We start from the raw sequence: 17,516 nt of genomic DNA, 5'->3' as shown, positions 1-17,516 counted from the left end.
TTCAAAATGTGTCTACAATGAGATAAGCATATTATTTTATAAACCTTACAAGTTGCCTTTAAAGAAACCACTAGGTACGGATATACTGTGGGAGCGTGTCTACATATACAAATATTATTTTCCCATTCTCAGTTTCTTGTAAATAATAGGTGCAGGATGCTAAATGTCATTATATTTATATGCAAAGCAGCATTTCTAATCCTGAGTCACTTCTTTCAACTAACACATCTGTCTTTGACCTCTCTTCCCATGGCATTTTAGAATTGCTAGGGAATTTATAATCAAAATTAGTTTGGCAGCTTTCTGAAAGATAGAACCAAATGTTCATTGCTGGAAGAAAAACATCAACTAATCCTGCTTTTATTATCACACTCGAGAAAACCATTTTTTGCCACTGATTTTAATTCTGTTGTTGATTTCGATCGGATCAGCTCTCCTGGATTTCAGTTTACAATTATATGTAACATGAACCCCAATTTTGCCTAACTTTCTAGTGTATGCAGTGTTTTACAAATAGTCTATTCCATTTCTCTGAAGGAAAGTTTTCAAGGAAGTCAAGTGTTTAATGTTTCAAATGTAAGTTTAATGATAACCAGTATTAATACCTTGGTGTCATTCATTCTAAAATCTTGTCTCTCTTTTCATATAGCTAATATGTGTTAGTCACTTGGTTGTATCTGTCTCTTTTGCAACCCCATGGACTGTAACCCACCAGGCTCCCCCGTCCATGGGATTTTCCAGGCAGGAATACTGGACTGTCATTTCCTTCTTGTCATTTACTTCTCCAGGGGATCTTCCCAACTCAGGGATTGAACCCGAGTCTCCCTCATTGCAGGCAGACTCTTTACTATCTGAGCCACTGGGGAAGGCCCATTGCTTTTATGTGTGTATGTAATAGACATGGGTATATGTATGTGTGTATAACTCCTCAAGTTAACTCCAACAGAATTCCTTAGGACTGCCTTTAGCAGTAATTTACTCATTTGACAAATATGTATTGAATTCTTTCAATGTGCTAGGTTTACTCCTAAGATTTAAAAGTAAACCAATATATAAAATGACATTTTTTATACAGATATAAAAAATGACCATGAATGACCCTATTCAGTTGCTCCAAGGACTGCAAATCTACTGGGAGGAACAAGCAACTGAATAGCAGTTATAATACCATATAGTAAGTGCTTCTCTGGAGTATGCATAGGAGATGCACAGCCCATTCCAGGAAGGGTAATAAGATATGGAGTGGTTGGCTGGAGCCATCTGAGGCAGGAAGGTTTTTGGCAGGATAAACAATGAGCAGCATCTAGAACAAAGAAGTATTAGCAAAACCTGGCCGAGTTTGTCTCTTAGGAGTTGTTCTCTATGAGAGGCGGTAGGTATGGTGACTAAACTCATGGGCTCTGAGGTAAACTGACTGTGTTTGGATCCTGGCTCTGACACTTATGGAATAGGAAATTTAGCATCACTTTTGTGTGTCTCAGCTTCCCCATTTGTGTAAAAGTGGGCTTTAGACTAATACCTACCTTGTGAAGATACAGTGAGATTATATGTATTGATATAGGCAGGATGCTTAGAGGAAAGTACTTTGAGAGTACTTCTGTTGGTTTGCTAGGGGTGAGTGTCAGAGTACCACAAACTGGGTGGATTAAACAACGGAAGTTTATTACATCACAGTTCTGGAGAACAGAAGTCCAAAAGAAATGTGCCTACAAGGTTGGTTCTTTCTGGGGACTGTGAGAGAAGGATCTGTTCCTGGCCTCTCTCCTTGCCTTATAGATGGTCAGTCTTCTCCCTGAATCTCTTGGTGTATTATCTTCCCTAGATGCATGTCTCTTGTGTCTAAATTTCCCCATTTTACAAGGACGCTAATCATATTGGATTAGTGAAGTAAAAATCTCTCAGTCATGTCCGACTCTTTGCAACCCTGTGGACTATACAGTCCATGGGATTCTCCAGGTCAGAATACAGGAGTGGGTAGCCATTCCCTTCTCCAGGGGATCTTCCCAACCCAGGAATCGAATCCAGGTCTCCCGCCTTGCAGATGGATTCTTTACCGTCTGACCCACCAGGGAAGCCCAAGAATACTGGAGTGGGTTCTCCAGCGGATCTTCCTGACCTAAGGCTCCTACTGGGCCTGCTGCATTACAGGTGGATTCTTTACCAGCTGAGCTACCAGGGAAGCTGGATTAGGGCCCAACCTAATGACCTCATCTTAACTAGTTACATCTGTGGCGATGTTATTTCCCAATAAGGTCATACTCTGAAGTACCTAGAATAAGACTTCAACAAATGAATTGGAGTGGGGCATAAATGAATGCATGCGTGTGCATGCTCAGTCACGTCCGACTCTTTGCAACCCCATGGACTGTAACCCACCAGGCTCCTCTGTCCATGGATTTTCCAGGCAAGAATTCCTTCTCCAAATGAATATATAACAGTGCTCATTTTTTGAAGAAGATGCTCATTTTCTGTTGCATAAAAGTTAAATGTTTAGACAAGATAGGCGAGAATAAGGAAGAAATTTGAATGGAAGTAGCTCCCCCTTTGGCAGGTAACAATCATTGCCCAGATGCAAAGGTCTGTTTTGGTATATTTTTGATACTTAGGAGAAAAATGTCAAAGCCCATTTTTTTTCATCATGTGCTAATCTTTTCACTTCTTAAATTGAAGATACATTTCTACTTTTAGTTGCCTCTTACTAAAAATCATAGTTATATTTTTCTGAGCTATGATGGAACTTAGAGATCAACAGTTCCAACCATCTCACTTTGAGAGGAGGAGAGGCGAGGGACAGGAAAGTTGGCTAAGGAGGCCTTTGTTACCACCTTTGTAACCTCAGCGGTACCCTTCTGGCCCCTAAGCCCCTTGGGGGTAAGAGGATGTCAGGGCACATACTTCACTTACATCTCACAGGGACTCAGTTGCCTTCAGCAACATTTACTTTCCCAACTCGCTTATTATTTGTGGGAAGAGAAGGATTGCTCACAGAAGAAATGGATAAAATGATGCTTTAATCTATTGCTTTCATTTTCACCCCAACTACTTTTTGTATTTGGACTTTTGATTTAGGCTGCCATTTCTCTGTTCTTTAGCACTGAAATAGCCTCTTCCTAAGCATGTCAGTCCTTTTTATTACCGAAGAGTCAGTCATTTCCTGCTGCCCCTCCCGGTGGTAAATGGCGTCTTTTGCTAACTGAGGTCTCCTTTCCCATTCCCGTGGTTCCTTTCCTGTCCTCCCTTTCACTGTTTCATTCTTCGCATTCCTTCCTCCTGTCTCCTCTCTCCCCTTTCTTTCCCTTTCTCCCCCTTAACCTGTCCTTTGCAGCTTCATTCCTTATTTTCCTGTTTCTTCTAGAGACAGTAAACAGGAGACATAGCTTCAATTGTTACTCAATTTTCGTGCATTAATACCTTGGAAAGATTTATGGTTTCTTAGCTGTGACAGTATAAACTCGGGGTTTATGTTCACTCAATACATCAATCACTTTTCTGCCCAAATCTAAAAATTCTGTGTCAATAAGCCGCAGAGTTGAAATCTGTTAACATTTCAGACATCAATATGGTGTTGTCAAATTTGAGATTTAGCCTTTTTTTCTATTGCTTTTTTCCCTGCTTGCATCATCATTGATGTTCCAATTAGAAAAAATGGAGTGATAAAACATGGCGAAACAGTTGTTACAGGGCTAAATGTGTATGTATATAAGTGGTATTAAACAATTAGTTGTAATTTCTAAGAATTTTAGCTTGAGGAGCTAGCATTTTTTTGTTGCTCATCATGTTTTTCCCATTCAAATTTTAGGTAGATTAATAGTAGAACACACATGCATTGTATAATTCTTAGAGCAGAAGTGGCATCAGAGCTCTGTTCTTCAAGTTCTGCAGTCTGTCATTGCATGTGAGAGACTGTCCAAAAGACTAGTGAACAACTAAAACATGCAGATTCTGTGACAGTGAACACGTATGGCTTTGTTGATTTCCTTTTTCCTGGCATATAAAGAGAGGCCTGAAAAATATTTATATTTTAAGAATATTTTGCTACGATTATTCAGTTTATTTTTCATCTTTTTAATGACCTGGTCATTACAGTTACATCTGCAAATTAACCCTGAAAAGGGTCTAATTTTAGAGTTTTATTTTATACTTTGTACATTTCTGAGGAAGAAATAGGACAGTGGCAAGGATTAAAAGGTCAGCTGTGTTTCATTTTTCATATTCTATCTCAAACTGTTTCCAACTTTAAGATCTCAGGATCCCTATAGACTCTCAGAGCTAAGTGCGTGTGTGTTAGTCGCTCAGGTGTGTCCGACTCTTTGTGATCCCATGGACTGTAGCCTGCCAGGTTCCTCTGTCCATGGGATTCTCCAGGCAAGAATACTGGAATGGGTTGCCATTTCTTTCTCCAGGGCATCTTCCCAACCCAGGGACTGAACTCTGGTATCCTGCATTGCAGGCAAATTCTTTACATCGGAGCCACCAGTGACACCCAGAGCTTATTGAGGACCACAAATAAAGAACTCTGACGCTATTTGAAATCAGATTACCTGGGTTTTGGTGTTGATTGCACATAACTGTCTAATCAACTCCTTCTTCAGCCTCTGGGAACTTATATATCCTCCCATAAATGAATGGTTTAAGAGTGGGAATGCTTTAAATGTAATTACTTGTGAGGTGGTGAGTCCCTCACTCCTGAGGGTTTGACGTCCAAGAACGCACCAAATTTCCAGCACGTTGTTGACAGCATGTAGGGGTGCATGTAAGCTTGATTGCTCCAACGTCCATAGATACCATTTCTCCCCTTTGAGGACAATAGCCATATATCCACATTCTACATCAGGGAATAAATGCATTGGGAGCAGAAACCAATCCATGGCTGCTAAGGCCCTTGAGGTGAACCTTAGATTGAGAGCAAAGGGAAACAGTGTGTCAGACCAAATGAAATCAGTATGTGATTTTCAATGTTTTTTTTAACTTTAATAGAATGAGGTAACACTGAAGCCTGTGCTTGTATGTGTGAGGCAAGGAGGATGTGGGAAATCTCTGTATTTTTCTGTCCAGTTTTGCTGTGTACTGAGACCTGTCGTAAAAATTAACATCTATTTAAAAAAGAAATTCTCTCCACCAGACAAAACACAAACAAAAAACTCCAAAGCCAGATGTCTTCACTGGCAGATTCTACCAGCCTTTATTGAAGAAATAATGTCAAGTCTACAAAGACCTTTTCAGAAAATGGGGAAAGACAGACTACTTCCCAAAACATGTGATAATAAAATCAGACAGTTCTACTAAAAAAAAAAAAACGTAATCCAGTATCCCTCATGAACATATATGCAATATCCCTTTTCAAAAATTGTAATCACTGTAGCAATAAGTAAAAAATGTAATACATCATGAACAACTCAGTTTTATCCCAGGAATGCAGGTTTGCTTTAAATTTTGAAAAATCAATCATTGCAGTTTGACATATTAGCAGATTTTTTAAAAAGGGAAAATATTTAACATTTAGAACTCACCCATGGTAGAAACTCTTGGCAAGCTAGAAATAGAGGGGAATTTCTGCAAACTTATAAAAGGCATCATTGAAAAACCTTACAGTTATCATTCTCCAATATGGTAAAATGCTTTTCCTCTTGAGTTCAAGAGCAAATCAAGTATGTCCACTCCGACCACTCCTATTTGATGTTGTATAGACTATCCTAGCCAAACCAGTAAGTCTAAGGAAAAATTCTATGTCTTTGTAAGGAAGAAGCGAACTCTCTAACGTTATTGTTTTTCTCATTTTGGTAGAAAATCTTGAGGAATCATCAAAAAATGCATTCAAACTAATAATTGGGTTTGTCACGGTTGCAATATGCAAACTGCTTACTACTCTCATGTTTTTTCCAAGAGAAATGGAATTTTTGTCCACACACAAATTTATATGCAAATATTCAGTGTAGCTGTTTAATTAATAGTCAAACAGTAGGAAAGAACTTATTGTTTATCAGCTGTTACTGTGATTTAACAAATGTAGTGGTATCTATAGACAATGGAATTCTTCTCAGCAATAAAAAGTACTGAGCTATTAGTACCTATAACAACTCTCAGAAACCTCATGCCAAGTGAGAGCAGTGAGACATAAAGGACTCCACGCTGCAATATTCTTTATATGGTATTCTAGGAGAAGCAAAAGTACAGTAAATAGATCAGTAGTTGCCAGCAGTCAAGACCCAGGGAGAAATTGACAGCCAGGGTTATGAGGGAACTTTGGGGGACAATGGAATAATTCTGCATTATGATAGGTATATTGGCAACAGGACTACAAACTTTTGTTAAAACTCTTTAATTGTATACTTAAAATAAAATTTATTTCTCATAAATTATACAAAACTGACTAAAAGTAAGATATAAGACTCTATATCTTCAGATAACTCAGCAATTATATTGACAAAGAGTGTCACCAAGGATTTCAGTAATTGATTCCGAGTTGTGGTCTGATAAATGGAGGAAAACAACACCCCCCAAAAAAGCTTAATATTATTAATAGAAAGCAACCATTGAAAGATAATGTTGCAACATAGCCACATAAGGAGATCAGTAAATCCTAGCCAAAAGTTTAAATCATCCATTATTTAATGAACTTGAGCCAAACTGTTGCACTTGTTAGTAATTTTAATGGTGGTAACAAATTTTATATGTATATGCTTTACAGTTTTAAAACAAGTTAGAATCTTGTACTATGTTTCCTGAAAGATCTTAAGGTCTGAGATATACTCTGACCATGAAAGCAAGAAAAGTCATGGGTATAAATAGACATCATCAAAAGTTGGAATGCTCTCTATAATGCAGTATAATTTCCCAAGTCTTTACACACATTCTGCTAGCCAGTCTGCTTCTGCTGCTTCTCCTTTCTGAGAATCTCATTTTGGGCATCCCACATTCCAACTTGCTGAGATGGGAATGACTCACTCACTTGATCTGACTAATGAGTCATTCTCCAAGATGATGGGTACCCACTGAGAAGATCTGTTGTATCAGATCAGTTCACTGCCCAGGATAAGGAGCTGTTTTGAGGACAACAGTAGGCTCTGGTTTGGATGGATGTGATGAAATCACATGGTATGAGCACAATGAGGGCAATATATCCATGGCAGTTTTTATCAGAAGTAGCTGTGGCCTGATTGGCATTTTAGACTATAAAACCTCTTTAGTATGTAATTTCATCTGACCCCTATGACATTTTTAACTTTTCTTTTTATAAATGAGTCTTTGTAGTTCTTTGTCCAGTGAGTGACTCTCAGTAGGTGCTCAGTAAGTATTTGTTGAAAGAATTTGTGAAGAAATTAATAAATGGATTAATGGAGAGATGAATAAATCAGTGAGGTTTGCAGAAGTTATGTAACTTGGCCAAGGTCATAGGACGTGGCAACATTAAAGGAAACCAGTGGAGTAAAATGAGCAATTAGTCATGCAGGCTTTGCACTCAGATCTGGACCTTAACTTGCTTAGCCTCAAGTTGTTCATATGTGAAATCAAGTTAATGGCTGCACTTACCTATCAGGATCTTAAGAAGCATTAAATGGAAAAATGTTTGCAGACCCCTCAGCACACGCCAGGCAATTGCTATTGTTGTTTCGTTGCTAAGTCGTGTCTGACTCTTTGCGACCCCATGGACTGCAGCACGCCAGTGCTTTCCAGTCCTTCACTGTCTCCCAGAGTTTGCTCAAACTCATGTCCATTGAGTCGGTGATGCTAGCTAACTATCTCGTCATTTGTCGCTTCCTTCCCTTTTTGCCTTCAATCTTTCCAGCATCAGGATCTTTTGCAATGGGTTAGCTCTTTGCATCAGGTGGCCCAAGCTTGGAGCTTCAGCATCAAGCCTTCCAGTGAATATTCAGGATTGATTTCCTTTAGGATTGAATAGTTTGGTCTCCTTGCAGTACAGGGGACTCTCAGGAGTCTTCCCCAGCACCATGTTTGTTGGCAAAGTGATTCTCTGCTTTTTAATATGCAGTCTAGGTTTGTCATAGCTTTTCTTCCAAGGAGTAAAGTGTCTTTTAATTTCATGGCTGCAGTCACCATCTGCAGTGAATTTTGGAGCCCAAGAAAAGAAAATCTGACACTGCTTCAACTTTTCCCCTTCTATTACTATTTTCTATGAAGTGATGGGACCCATGCCATGATCTTAGTCTTTTTAATGTTGAGTTTTAATCCAGGCTCTTAGGAACTACCAATTAAAATTTAGGCTCTCTGATTTTCATTTCTGTAACTCATGTCATTCCATCATGCTTGTGAAATAATTGTTCTTTTTGTAGAATAAAAGAGCAAAATGAAGACAGTTTTCATTTTAGCAGAGATAAAACCATATAGTTTCTTTGTCTTCCTTATGAGAGTTCTACTTACACTATGTATCTATTTGTGTGTCCTTTTTTGGTTTCTTTGATCACAATTGGATAATATATCTTCTCAAATTTAGTAAAAATCTAATTTTTCTAGAAACTACACTTCATTTAATTTCACTTCTGGCCAAACCCCAGGAAAGAGAAAAAAAGAATTAATCAAAGAGTCCTTTGACCTCCCTCCAAATAAATACCATAATGTGTATGATGCATGTGTAAATGTATAAAAACTCAAACAGTTGATTCACAGGAGAATAATTTGGCAATAACTTACTGAAAGCTTATTGACTCTTTTTTAATATAATTCTGGTAAGCTGAATTTTCTGGTTTTTCCATACAGAGTCAACTGAAATTAGCCAATTAAAAGAAGGCAAGCAAACTGACAACTGTTCGAATTAGTTTTTCACAGGCTTCACTCTTTACTAACCTCAGTAATATAAGGTCTATGGCTTCATCTGACATGTAAATATAATTTATACTAAGCCTGTTTCTTTGATAAAAGTTTGTGTTGGTGTTAAAAAATGTGTATCTTTACAAAAGATCCCAAACAAAAATTACTCAGAAAGTATTTCTTCACTAAGCAAAGTTTTAAGTTTTACAAACTGAATTAAACTTACTGAAATGGGATAATAAATGAGCCTGCAATAGAAAAAACTAAAGATACGATATGTGAACCTCATTTTCCCATTTTTAAACAAAATAAAAAATCTGCTCTTGAGTTCTCAGACACGAATTTATTGAGAACTGTTTCTATGTATCATACAGTCATATCTCTCCTTAACAAATATTGGGATAGAATGACACTAGACCATCAAGTGTGACCTAAATCAAATCCCTTATGATTATACAGTGGAAGTGACAAATAGATTCAAGAGTTTAGATCTAATAGAGTGCCTGAAGAACTGTGGATGGAGGTTCGTGATACTGTACAGGAGGCAGTGATCAAGACCATCCCCAAGAAAAAGAAATGCAAAAAGCAAAATGACTGTCTGAGGAGATGCCTTAGACAAAAGGCACTAGCAAAATAATGCTCAAAATTCTCCAAGCCAGGCTTCAGCAATACGTGAACCGTGAACTTCCAGATGTTCAAGCTGGTTTTAGAAAAGGCAGAGGAACCAGGGATCAAATGGCCAACATCTGCTGGATCATCAAAAAAGCAAGAGAGTTCCAGACAAACATCTATTTCTGCTTTATTGACTATGCCAAAGCCTTTGACTGTGTGGATCAGAATAAACTGTGGAAAACTCTGAAAGAGATGGGAATACCAGACCACCTGACCTGCCTTTTGAGAAATCTGTATGCAGGTCAGGAAGCAACACTTAGAACTGGACATGGAACAACAGACTGGTTCCAAATAGGAAAAGGAGTACATCAAGGCTGTATATTGTCATTCTGCTTATTTAACTTACATGCAGAGTACATCATGAGAAACGCTGGGCTGGAGGAAGCACAAGCTGGAATCAAGATTGCTGGGAGAAATATCAATAACCTCAGATATGCAGATGACACCACCCTTATGGCAGAGAGTGAAGAAGAACTAAAGAGCCTGTTGATGAAAGTGAAAGAGGAGAGTGAAAAAGTTGGCTTAAAGCTCAACATTCAGAAAACTAAGATCATGGCATCTGGCCCCATCACTTCATGGAAAATAGATGGGGAAACAGGGGCTGACTCTTTTGGGGGCTCCAAAATCACTACAGATGGTGATTGCAGCCATGAAATTAAAAGATGCTTACTCCTTGGAAAAAAATTTATGACCAACCTAGACAGCATATTAAAAAGCAGAGACATGACTTTGCCAACAAAGGTCCATCTAGTCAAGGCTATGGTATTTCCAGTGGTCATGCATGGATGTGAGTGTTGGACTATAAAGAAAGCTGAGCACACAGAATTGATGCTTTTGAACTGTGGTGTTGGAGAAGACTCTTGAGAGTCCCTTGGACTGCAAGGAGATCCAAGCAGTCCATCCTAAAGGAGATCAGTCCTGGGTGTTCATTGGAAAGAATGATGTTGAAATGAAACTCAAATACTTTGGCCACCTGATACGAAGAGCTGACTCATTTGAAAAGACCCTGATGCTGGGAAAGATTTAAGGCAGGAGGAGAGGAGACAACAGAGGATGAGTTGGTTGGATGGCATCACTGACTCGATGGACATGAGTTTGAGTGAACTCTGGGAGTTGGTGATGGACAGGGAGGCCTGGCGTGCTGCAGTCCATGGGTTCGCAAAGAGTTGGACACGACTGAGGACTGAACTGAACTGCTGTGCTAGTTTCTGCTGTATTGCAAAGTGAATCATTTCTGCATGTACATATATCCACTCTTTTTTAGATTCTGTTCTCAGATAGGTCATTAGAGAGTATTGAGTAGAGCTCTGTACAGTAGGTTTCTGTTAGTTATCTATTTTATATATAGTAATACATAATATATATAAATGTCAATCCCAGTTTCCCAATTTATCCCTTCCCCCTTTCTTTCTTTGTAACCATAATTTTGTTTTCTGCATCTGTGACTCCATTTCTGTTTTGTAAATAGGTTCATCCCAGCCTCTTGTATACTTTTCTTTTGGGGGACACAAGTGAGTCTTGGTGGAGGCAGGGTTTGCCTTTTGTGGCAGAGTCATTAATGTTTTCTTATTATTTCCAGCACTCTGCCCTACAAGATAGAATTTTTTGACTGCCTTCCAGTAGGATGGGTCCATTACTATTTCTGGCCAGTCAGGTGTGAGCAGTGATGAGGGCATTTTCTGAGTCAGATCATCTTATTGCTGTTGTGAGACTCACTAGAGTTGTTCTTAAACTTAAATTTTTGTCACAAGACCCCTTTACAGTCTTTTACATTTTTGAAGTTTGTAAAAAGATTTGGTTTATGTTGATCAGCTATAGCTGTACATTGTCTCTATATTTATATCTATATTTACTGCATTAAAACTTGAAACAGAAAATTTTAAAATGTGTAAAAATCATTTAAAATAGCAAAACAAACCCATTACATATTTTCACAGTAGTATATATTATGTGTATAGGTGGTATGGGCTTCCCTGGTGGCTCAGATAGTAAAAAATCCGCATGCAGTACTGGAGACCCAGTTCCATCCCTAGGTCAGGAGGATCCCCTGGAGGAGGGAATGGCAACTCCCTCCAGTATTGTTGCCTGGAGAATTTCATGGACAGGAGGAGCCTGTTGGGCTACAGTCCATGGGGTTGCAAAAAGTTGGACATGACTGACTTTCACACACCAGATATATATATACACACACACACACACACACACACACACATGTTTACATATATAGAAATATGGTATATATAAATATACACACATACCCTAAAAAAGTGAAAAGAGTACCATTATTTTACATTTTTTCAAACTTAGTTTTTGTTTTAAAAGAGGTAGGTTAGAGGCTCATATCAGCTTCTGTATTCAGTCTGTTGAAATTTTGCAGTGATATGTGGCCTCTGGAAAATTCCACTGTGTATTAATTAGGAAGAAAATAAAAATGCAAAAGGAAAACACTAGGCACAGCAGATGAAGAGGAGGCAGAGGAAATATGGCAGCTTCAGTAGGAATCCATGTGCCCTTGCTGGTTCTAAGATGTGGAGCCCCATCTGCAAGGTCCAGAGAGAGGCCTCCAGAAGCCGCAGGAGGTCCCAGGTGAAACAACAAGGAAAAACTCCAGTCCTAGAACCACACATTTAAGTGAATTCTGCCAGAAACCTGAATAAGCCTGGAAGTTCATTCTCCCTTAGTGCCAGAATGGAATTCAGCTCTGCTGACACCATGATTTTGACCCTGAGAGCCGTCACTGAACTTTAAAGTTTGTGTTATTTTAAGTTACCACCCTCTCAATCAATGACTGTACTTCATCATCAGTTCAGTTCAGTCATTCAGTCAAGTCCGACTCTTTGCAACCCCGTGAACCGCAGCATGCCAGGCCTTCCTGTCTAACACCAACTCCCAGAGTCCACCCAAACCCATGTCCATCGAGTCAGTGATGCCATCCAACCAACTCATCCTCTGTCGTCCCCTTCTCCTCCTGCCCTCAATCTTTCCCAGCATCAGGGTCTTTTCAAATGAGTCAGCTCTTCACATCAGGTGGACAAAGTATTTGAGTTTCATTTCAACATCATTCTTTCCAATGAACACCCAGGACTGATCTCCTTTAGGATGGACTGCTTGGATCTCCTTGCAGTCCAAGGGACTCTCAAGAGTCTTCTCCAACACCACAGTTCAAAAGCATCAATTCTGTGTGCTCAGCTTTCTTTATAGTCCAACACTCACATCCATGCATGACCACTGGAAAAACCATAGCCTTGACTAGACAGACCATTGTTGGCAAAGTCATGTCTCTGCTTTTTAATATGCTGTCTAGGTTGGTCATAACTTTTTTTCCAAGGAGTAAGTGTCTTAATTTCATGGCTGCAATCACCATCTGCAGTGATTTTGGAGCCCCAAAAATAAAGTCAGCCCCTGTTTCCCCATCTATTTTCCGTGAAGTGATGGGGCCAGATGCCATGATCTTAGTTTTCTGAATGTTGAGCTTTAAGCCAACTTTTTCACTCTCCTCTTTCACTTTCATCAACAGGCTCTTTAGTTCTTCTTCACTTTCTGCCATAAGGGTGGTGTCATCTGCATATCTGAGGTTATTGATATTTCTCCCAGCAATCTTGATTCCAGCTTGTGCTTCCTCCAGCCCAGCGTTTCTCATGATGTACTCTGCATATAAGTTAAATAAGCAGAATGACAATATACAGCCTTGATGTACTCCTTTTCCTATTTGGAACCAGTCTGTTGTTCCATGTCCAGTTCTAAGTGTTGCTTCCTGACCTGCATACAGATTTCTCAAAAGGCAGGTCAGGTGGTCTGGTATTCCCATCTCTTTCAGAGTTTTCCACAGTTTATTCTGATCCACACAGTCAAAGGCTTTGGCATAGTCAATAAAGCAGAAATAGATGTTTTTCTGGAACTCTCTTGCTTTTTTGATGATCCAGCAGATGTTGGCCATTTGATCTCTGGTTCCTCTGCCTTTTCTAAAACCAGCTTGAACATCTGGAAGTTCACGGTTCACGTATTGCTGAAGCCTGGCTTGAAGAATTTTGAGCATTACTTTACTAGCGTTTGAGATGAGTGCAATTGTGTGGTAGTTTGAGCATTCTTTGGCATTGCCTTTCTTTGGGATTGGGATGAAAACTGACCTTTTCCAGCCCTGTGGCCACTGCTGAATTTTTCAAATTTGCTGGCATATTGAGTGCAGCACTTTCACAGCATCATCTTTCAGGATTTGAAATAGCTCAACTGGAATTCCGTCACCTCCACTAGCTTTGTTCGTAGTGATGCTTCCTAAGGCCCACTTGACTTCACTTTCCTATATGTCTGGCTCTAGGTGAGTGATCACACCATCGTGATTATCTGGGTTGTGAAGATCTTTTTTGTGTTGTTCTTCTGTGTATTCTTGCCACCTCTTCTTAGAAAAAGCACTTGACAAAATCTAACATCCTTTCCTGATAAAAATCTTCATGAAACTAAAAAGGAAAGGACATTTCTCAAGATGGTAGATAGAACCTATAAAAAAATCCACATAGAACATCATGCATTCTGCCCAAAGACTTAATCCAAAGATTTCTTAGGTGTGATACCAAAAGCACAGTTTCAAAAGACCAATCGAAACCCTTGACTTTATTAAAATTTAAAACTTCTAGTCTTTCAATGGCACTATTAAAGAATGAAAAGAGAAGCCACAAACTAGGAGAACATATTTGCAAATCTTATATTTAATAGTGAACTTGTATCTAGAATGAAGAATTCACCAAACTCAAAAATAAGAAAAATAATTACCCAATGAAAGATAATTAAAAATACATTAAGGTCATTAACAGAAAAATCAGATTGAAAAAAGAGAAGTGAAATCCCAGTCAGTGTGTGGGTGCCTGCTCAGTTGTGTCTGACTCTTTGTGACCCCATGGACTGTGTTCTGCCAGGAGCAGGATTAAAAATATTTTGGAGATATGAACAAAATGGATGTTTTTTAAAATGTAGTTAGTTCATTATTATCATTAGTAGTTAATTCATTAATGTAAGGCTTCCCTGTTGGTTCAAGACAGTAAGGAATCTGCCTGCAATGCAGGATACCTGGGTTAGGTCCCTGGGTCAGGAACATCCCCTGGAGCAGGGAATGGCGACCCACTCCAGTAATTCTTGCCTGGAGAATCCCATGGACCGGGGAGCCTGATGGGCTTCAGTCTATGGGGTTGCAAAGAGTCGGACATGACTGAGCAACTAATACTTTAGTTCATTATAGCTTGAACTTTAAAATACCTATTTTCAGTCTCCTTATCTTTTTAAAAATTTATTTTTTATTGGTCTCCTTATCATTAAAGTTTATGTGTACGTATGTTTGTGTGTGTGTGGTGGGTAACTGTTAATACTTACCTTTCAAGAATAAGATAATCAAATGAGATCATTTCTGTGCCTATAATTTATAACTGTAAATTGATGTAAGAGGTGTTATTACCATCATTAATATATTTTAATTATTATTATGAGGATACCATCAATATATTATTGTGATAATTATTATTAAAGATGAGTTGCTATATCATCAAATAGAAACAAAAAATAGCCAAATAGCACTTTAGTATTTTACAAAAATAGTTTTGAACTTGCAGAACCCTGGGATTCCTTGGACTCCACTTCATAAGCATCATTCTATGGCTGCTTTTCTCTGAAATGGCAACTAGATCACGTGGCCATCTTCATTTGGATGAATACAACATGTAGCAGTGTCCTCAGCTGATGAACAATAGGGATTTACAGAGAATGAGAAATAAAGTTTTTTTCTTTTTTAGTCACTGAGATTTTGTGAACATTTTGTTCTTATAGCATGATCTAACTCATCCTAATTACTATACTTTCCCAAACAAAAGTGGAATGGTCCAGACACTCACTTTGTTGAAGTTTTAACAACCAGAGGGATGAGCACAGGTCTTATTTGCAGCCTTTAATATTCCTGTCTGGTACTTGGAATCTATTAATAAATGAGATGTTAAGGAGGAGGTACAGATGAGAGAGTTTATGCCAGTGAGAAGCTGGCAGAAACCCTTGGCAGCAAAGCCGCTGGTGCCTGCAGCCTTGTTCACTCCTCTTTGTTCCCCAGTGGACAGATACTTATGGATGTCTGACTTCTTCGGACAAAACTGAGTATCCTCTTCCCTGCTTTGGAGCCTGATTCTTCAGTCTTCTTGTACATTTCCTCCCTGCTTAAATTACCTAGAATTCTACTCTTTCCATATAAGAACACCAGCGAGCTTTGCACAGTCAAATAAATGAGATTTTGCTCTGTCAGAAGTTAGAATTCAAAACTCTCCAGGGGTTTCCAGACTTCTTTGATCATATTCCACTTCAGGAAAAAAAAAAAGGTTAGCATATAACCCCGATATATCTCTCCCTGCCAGAAACTTAGATCACTTTTATAGACTAGACAATTTTGCTTGATCAGAATTCATTATTCCAAAATTTAACCTCACGATTCTAATTAAATACAAAGTCAGCTGTCTTATTGAAATGCAGAATTTCAATTTTCTAGGTAAGTAATATTCGAGGAGGAAAGCTGCGATGCATTGAATGATTGGTCCTATTGATCTTATCTTCACCAATAAGCATCTTTAAGCATAAAATAATAACATGGTTGTGGTGAATACTATCACATTATTTTCCAGGCTAATACTTTGCTGTGGATTATAGGAAAAATGATACAGCGATAGTACTAGGGTGCAAGTTATATAGGCTTTGATATCTTCTGACAGAGGGGTTCCAGGACCTGAATTGAGTTTCTAAAATCACCCAGCAGGTTGACTTGAAAAGCCTTTTGAAAAATACATCACAAAGTTACTATGGCACTGTAGGCTTACTTCTGCATTGAGGAATGAACTAGTTTAAGGTTTTGTCCTAGTCTCCATCTAAATGTTAGGTCTCTTTAATTGACATTTTAAAATTAAAATGTATTAAAATGAAATATAATTAAAACAACTTTGAAAATATCAGCTCAATTTTTTCAGACTCATAATTGCTGAACATTTTGAAAAAGATCTTTTATATTTTTAGAATATACTAAGTTAATTACACCAATCCTAAAATTTAAAAAACTGCTTTTGTTTTCGTTATTTTGTTGAAAATTACTGAAACTCATCACTTAAATATAATGCTAAGAAATTCTTCGAAGAGTACCTAATTGCTTTCAAGCTAATTTTCAAGTGAATTGAAACAAAAACCCCACATTCCCAGAATACATAATCTTCCATAATTTTGTTTCCAGGATTGTAATTTTATAGTACTCATAAATAATCCATTTAAGGATGGAAAATACACTGTGTCTCAGGGAGTATCCAGACAAGTTGCTTTTATCACAGATATCTGTTTGTTTCTAGAGGCCAAAAAGCCTTTTTGTAAAAACTATTAGTTTGAGTTGTTGGTACAGTTTTTTTTCTATATAGATTAAACCACAGAGCTCGTTATAAAAGCATGCGTGTGATACTCTAGGCTTCTCTTGTTGGTGATAATCTGGTAGTTTTCTAAAGTGCATCAACCAGAATGCACATAACCCATTTCAGAAACATCATAGTATTCCTGATGCGTGAAATGACTCTTTTGAACAATAGGCAAAGTGTGTCAGATGGAGATCTAACAGGCAGGGAAATACACATGATCAGAGACCACCAAGAGAACTGCTAGTAATTTCATTGCACCAAGTGTTTATTTAACTGTGGAAAAAATCTTATTTGGCATAGAAAGTACATTCTTTGGAGAAGCTGACTGCATTGTTCAGCAGATAAATTGCTTTCATGGCTGATGTATTAGACTGAAGGTGGAATTTTTATGAAACGATTCATTTGTTGAAACTATATTGTTGAAAAATCTCAATACTTTATGTGGTTAATAGTATGTTTCGATGTGGTATCTGATTTATTAACTGTATCCTACTGATGATCGAATATTTGAATCAATGATGGGTGACTTGGTTATCTTTCTGAATTGTAGGTGCTGGTAATTCCTAAACTGACTCATGTTGGAGAGGTTTCTGGATGTGCCTCTTTTACGGGGTAGACTCAGTAAAGATTTCTTGGCATCTTTGTACATGTTTTATTTCCATT

The 17,516-nt window shown here is 38.2% G+C and overlaps 1 protein-coding gene and 1 pseudogene across 2 annotated transcripts in view; one reads left to right on the top strand and one right to left on the bottom strand.

Annotated features, from left to right (window-relative positions):
* Window positions 1–17,516, top strand: part of SLIT2 (slit guidance ligand 2) — a 383,481-nt gene that overhangs the window by 132,562 nt on the left and 233,403 nt on the right. The gene's annotated exons all lie outside the window — the stretch shown is intronic.
* LOC122421997 overlaps window positions 1–17,516 on the bottom strand; it is a 30,596-nt pseudogene that overhangs the window by 1,662 nt on the left and 11,418 nt on the right.

The sequence above is a fragment of the Cervus canadensis genome, chromosome 19 (genome assembly GCF_019320065.1).
Source record: "Cervus canadensis isolate Bull #8, Minnesota chromosome 19, ASM1932006v1, whole genome shotgun sequence".
In the NCBI taxonomy this organism is placed as follows: domain Eukaryota; kingdom Metazoa; phylum Chordata; class Mammalia; order Artiodactyla; family Cervidae; genus Cervus; species Cervus canadensis.
The sequence above is the reverse complement of the archived record's forward strand: the minus strand, read 5'-3'. Positions and strand labels throughout refer to the sequence as shown.